Here is a 6000-nt window from a genome sequence, read left to right as displayed (position 1 = left end):
CCGCCATAGTCACTACTTGCTCATTTCTCTTGCCTCGGTCAAATTCTCGATGAGCAGTGACTATTTGGGCCTAAGAAATCCACGCACTAGCCCATGTTTACAAAGAAGCCCACAAAACAGAAGAATAGGTCTTGACTCCAGAAAATAGCCCAATCAACATTAGAGACCCATGTCTTTTGCAAAAGTGGCAGAGGTTTAAAAAAACACAAATAAATAAATAAATCAAATTACCAATTAAATGGTAATTTGTCACCAAGCAGGTCGAAAAACTTCTAAAAAATTAGATTAGGCTCAGCTTCTAAAGAATTCTCACCACTTGATCTTAAAAGCAAGTCAGCAGATCTTTTTCTTACTAAAAAAATAGTTTTTCCAAATCTAGCAGAGTCCGGGTTTTTACAAATATGAAAACCTCAGCAAATTTATGGAAAGCCCTAATCAAGCAGAACAGGTACTATAGTGCATTTCTAGTTCAATAATTATCAAATCCAGCCATACGCCCTTTCGGTGAAGAGGCTCCAATTATGCCCATTCAAAAAGTCTTACAGGGCTTGAAATAGATTAAAACTCTGCCAAACTCGAATGTTGGTATCAATTTACAGCTAAAACTTGACAATTGAAGGTGTTGATAGTCCAATCCAGCCAGACATACCCAGTCAATCGGGATCAAAAGCACTATCCAAGCGAGCGGTACTACAGGCAGTTGCGGCTCAAGTAATTATCAAATTCAGCCACCGCCTTCTAGACTGAAGAGACTCCAATTCGCTCGTTCAAAAAGCCTTCTAGGGCTTGAAATAGATTAAAGCTTTGCCAAAGTCGAATGTTGGTATCGATTTACAGCTAAAACTTGACAATTGAAGGTGTTGATAGTCTAATCCAAAGATGACATGCCCAATCGGTCGGGATCAAAAGCGGCTATCTAGGCAGAAATTAAAGTCCAGCCCTCTTTTGTCTTTTTCAAAGTTGGTCTTTCTTTTTCTGAGCTTTGTAAAAGGCAGTTCTGCCTAAAATAGTTCACTTTCTTATCATTTATTCTGGCCAAAACTACCAGTTTTGTATTGTGAAAAATTGTGAAAGTCCTCACCAGTCTGAGGCAAGAAAAGAACTTACTTGAGAGATATTCCTCACCTAAATTCACAATCGCTTATTTAGAAATCTGTAACTTGGGGCGCAAGTTATCCATTTTTAAGAAGTCTGCTTTTTTATTGCTAGCAGTGGCACGCTCATACACAAAAGAAAGTTGACTTGTTGACCACCGATGGTTGTCAAGCAAATGAGGAACTTTACCCTGCCATCACAGGATTAAATCAAAATGGGTGAACAACGATGTTATGGGCGGAGATGAATAGCTTCATGGTGGCCTACATTGAAGAACTAATGCAAAAAAAACAAAAAAAACAAAAACAAAAAAAAAAAAAAACAAACAAACAAATAAACAAACAAACAAACAAACAAATGCCAAGAACCATTAACGAAAAGGAAGCGCCAAAATACTTTACCTTCATCTGGTCCTCGAGAGTAGATAGGGTCATGCCACTATAACCCATCTCCTCGGTGAACAGCCCCTTGACCACATTCACTTTCAGCATCCATTTAACCACCTCTTGGTACAAGCTGATCACCAATTCTCCGTCCACCTACGGCTCCAAGGGACCACTGACGAGGTCCACGCTCGTCCTTTTACTAACCTCTGGAGTGGAAGAGCTCACCTGCCTCTTCCCACTATCCCTCTTCAGCTCGTCTTCAACTCTCATCTTTCCGTGTCTCGGGGTAATCGCCGTCACTCGCCTATTCGATCTCCCGAGCGGAGTCGCACCTTACTAGTGGCTTGATTCCAAACAACCGACATATGGGAGACGCCCCACTCGAGTGGTTGCGAGCCTCTAGCCGAGCCTCCAGACCAGCCCTTCTTAGACATCTTCATCAGCTGAGCTTGCATATTGTGATCATTTCAACTTAGCCTCATCACTTCACAAAACATGAAACAATTACGAATGTTAGCATTAACCACATTGACAGCACATGGCATAGAGCAGGAATAAACTCACATGTTGAGCTAATCAGACCTTCACTGGCAAGCAAGATGTCCGCAGCTCTCTCGGTACCAGGTAGAGCGAGCACTTAGTTAACTTGCTCTTGCTCGGCCGATGACAGATCAGCTCGCTCCAATTCAACTGCAAAGATGGCCACCCATGTCAGGCTAAATAACAAGTGCTCATATACTCAAAGGACTGACCTGACTTGCCTACAACCTAAAAAAAACAACAACAACAAACAACCAACTCAAATAAGAGGAAGAAGGCATAGGCAGGACAGCGTTATAAATAATCATGCACATCAATCGGACTTGGCATTCTAAAGTGCCTTTGTATCCTCGGCTGCCTCCGCTCAGCCCTTTATGGAAATTCCCACGCACCCGATGCATAGAACCAGTGTGGCTTCCATGTCTTCTAGGAAGATTGATTGCTTTCGATCATCTTCCCCAACGCACTCTGAAGGTAGTAGAAGCCGACCGGGCACGAATTCCTCTTCAGCAAGAAACAATGAAGCATTTGGTTTACGGTTAGCTCAGACCTATGCACCCACCGCCACAATGCCTGGACACTTCCCATGGTCCTGTACACATTTGGGTTCATCTGATGTGGGGCTACACTGAGCCTACTCATCCAGCTTTGTAGAAAAGGGGATAAGGGAAGCCGAACCCCCTACTTCAGTAGGTCTGCACACAAGGTCACCCATCCTAAGGGGGTGTGCTTAGCTTATCATCTTCGGTCGATGCCCTAAGTTTAACACTGCTATGGTGCTCAGGTGCATCATAGTGCTCGGGTGTTCATCGGCTACATCATGGTGCTCGGGTATTCATCGGCTGCATCATACTCCGCCCTCAACTGATCTAACTTATGCTGCATCATGGTGCTCGGGTGTTCATCGGCTGACCATCCTCCTTCTGCATGTTCTATCTCTAAGTTTGGTTCGGTCACCCTACCCGAGCCTAAGGACCTCGTACCTATAGTCCTCCCTTCCAACTGATATTCCCTTTCTCCTTGGTCGGCAGGTGAACTGCCCTCAACTCTCTCCCCACCCGACCCAGCTACGGCAATTACGCCTCCTTGGTTTTCCTGGGCACTATCCTCACCATTCTGATCAGTACCCTCCGCTTCCGTAATAAGTTCATAATTTCATACATTCGCATGCCTTCTTTACTTAGTGACTTTGCTTAGTTTCTCTTTATTTTGAGTCACTTACCTCTTTTTGTTTGTTTTGTAGGTTAAGACAACAAGAGATCACATTTGATGTAATCCATGCTTGTTAAGGGCAGATTGGGATAAGAGGAATATGAGCTTAAAGACAAACCCAATTTGGGCCACACTCCTTGTCAATTCAGTTTCGTAGGTCATCTTGCAGGCCTCATTTCAGCAACTTACACAGGTCGGATAAAGAGACATCCTTGATAGAAGTTGTTCCAATGGGTGTCTATTATAACATATCCAAATTTCAGCCCAATTGGATAATCTGGAGCCCTCAACACGTCAATGACTGAACCAAGTTCACAGAAATGTCATGTTGCTTGACATCACATTTAATGTGGTTACATCCCTAGAGTCATGTGCCACACATGGGCAGCTACACATGGGAGTCAAATTAGCTCAGGAACTTAGAAAGATGAACAAAAGTCAAGCTTTCCATAAAGAAACTATACCAAAGCATGTATTTGGCAGATGGAGCAGTTGGCAAGTATGGGCAGTTGGGAGTAGCTAAGAGAGGTGTGCTTCACCAGCCAAAGGGGAGGACGAAATTGCACTCTATAAATAGAGAGCTGCACACTCATTCAAGGGGGAGTCAGATACACACATTCACTTCATCCATTACTCTCATACACACATTCAGATTCACCACAAAAAGATAAGAGAGCTTGGAGCTGTCCTGGGAACTGCATTGCTGCCAGCTAGTTCTTCTCTTCTCTTTATTCTATCTATGTATTTCTTATTTTCTTTATTCATAGTTATGTCTAACTAATCCATTTAGTTAGGGCTTAGGATGAAGTCCTAGTCATGAATATTCAATGTTATGGATGATTTTATAGTTAATTGATTTCTTTGCTTTCATTATCAAGTTGTTAATCTCTAGTTTATTATGTGCTTGATGTATGTTTTCTTGGAGTAGCTAACTAGGATTTTATGCATCTAGCACGGGTTGGGAAGGAGTTTAGATTCACCAATTCTACTCTCCTTTCACAAGCAACATATGAATGGCCTAAGAATCATTCAAGGGGTTAATAACCATAGGTTGACTAGGACAGATACCATGTTCTAGGACTTGTGTGATTATCATATTCTCATAGAGCTTAATGACTCTTGTATGCTTTATTCTAAGTAGATACCATGCTTAGGTTGCATATTAGAGATCACGTGTTGTGTAGATACCATGCACGATTACATACCCTAGGAGAATCATGCATCCTACACCTAGATACTATAGGCTTGTATGCAATAATCTATTGTTGATGAAGCTTGAGTCAATTTCTATGCATTCATAACTTGGATAGGAAAACTAGTGATGGATTCCAAGGCTCTAACACCTCTCAATTATTGTTTCACAATCTGCCCAGTGTTTACTTTCGAGCACTTTCATTTCACTTTCTTCTTTTCATTTCGAAAACAAAACCCCCCATTTTGAGTGCATGTGTGGTGCTAGGATTTTGTCCTAGAACTTGAGAAAGTAGCAAGATACATTGTTGAATTCGGCCTTGCCTTTAGCTAGTCAGTCAGTTTCTTTGTTTTATGTTTTTCTAGCATTCTAAGTAATTTAACTTGGAACCAAGTTACCATTCTACGTAGGATCGACCTTGTATTTACATAAGCTATACTATAAATAGTTCGTGCACTTGCGAGAATTAAAGTTGCTATTTTTAATAACTCATTTTAGTTGTTAAGAATTGGCTTAACATTCCCCACCTCTTACCTTCCTTATTGCACCATGGTACTCAAAGCTCCCACCAAGACCAATGGGCATGTCTTCACCCATCTAGTTGGTGGCGTCATACATTTGATCCACCACCTCCACATCATCCCTATCATCCCTAAAAGTCGACCCGTTGCTCATCGTATCTTGCGAATCAAACATATCTGATTGGATCTGCATATTTTCTATCACTATCCACAACACTTCAAACACAACCAAAGGGGGAAGGGACTCAATTTAAGGATCAAAACATACCAAAACAAGAAAATTGAAGTACAAAAACACGCCAAACCCAGAACATCCCAAGAAACTCAAAAACCAAAAATTCAAAGTTGTGATTCTGGGAAAAATAAGGAAGAGGAAGGAAAGAACAAAGAAGAAGGAGAAAACTTACCAAAACTAAAGCTCTTCCTTGCAATAGAGGCGCACCAGAGGAATTTGCTAGGAAAAATCCCTCAAGCTCTCACACGGCAGCAATGGCGAGAGAATGGCGAAGGCTGGATGCTCCCTTCTCTTATACATCTCACCCGAGCATCCCCACCGTCCACATCTCACCTACCCCGGCTACGATGGTCACACGTGGAGCCACACCAGCGCCGTCGTCAGTCGAAGCGACAAGACATGAACAGATGCAACTCCTCGCAGCCCCGACATCAACAGTAGATAATACGTCACTTGCTTAGCTAACCGCTTGCTGCCACATCACCCCCACTGCGTACCCCAAATTCAAAACCTGTCGCCAATAAAATCAAAGGAGCCCTCCTTGGCTGTGAAATTAGGGGCTACCCGACCAGACTTATGTTAGTCGTGCCATTTAAAAAAGGGTCGGCTCACTCGAAGTTCATAATCCAGATAAACTCCCTACCCAAGATCAGCTCTTTGAGTTGAGAGTTGGGGGGCCACTGTTGATGGCTCATACCATCACTGTGAGTCAAGCCTATCACAAGTCACTACGTGGCCATGGAGCGTTGCGTTAAACTTACACCAACCTGACCAAACGATCAGATATTCTGAGGGTACAATTGAACCCCTGTCGAATTA

This window comes from Prunus mume, linkage group LG5 (genome assembly GCF_029339155.1).
Source record: "Prunus mume cultivar Tortuosa linkage group LG5, ASM2933915v1, whole genome shotgun sequence".
Taxonomy (NCBI): Eukaryota; Viridiplantae; Streptophyta; class Magnoliopsida; order Rosales; family Rosaceae; genus Prunus; species Prunus mume.
Note: the sequence above shows the minus strand (reverse complement) of the source record.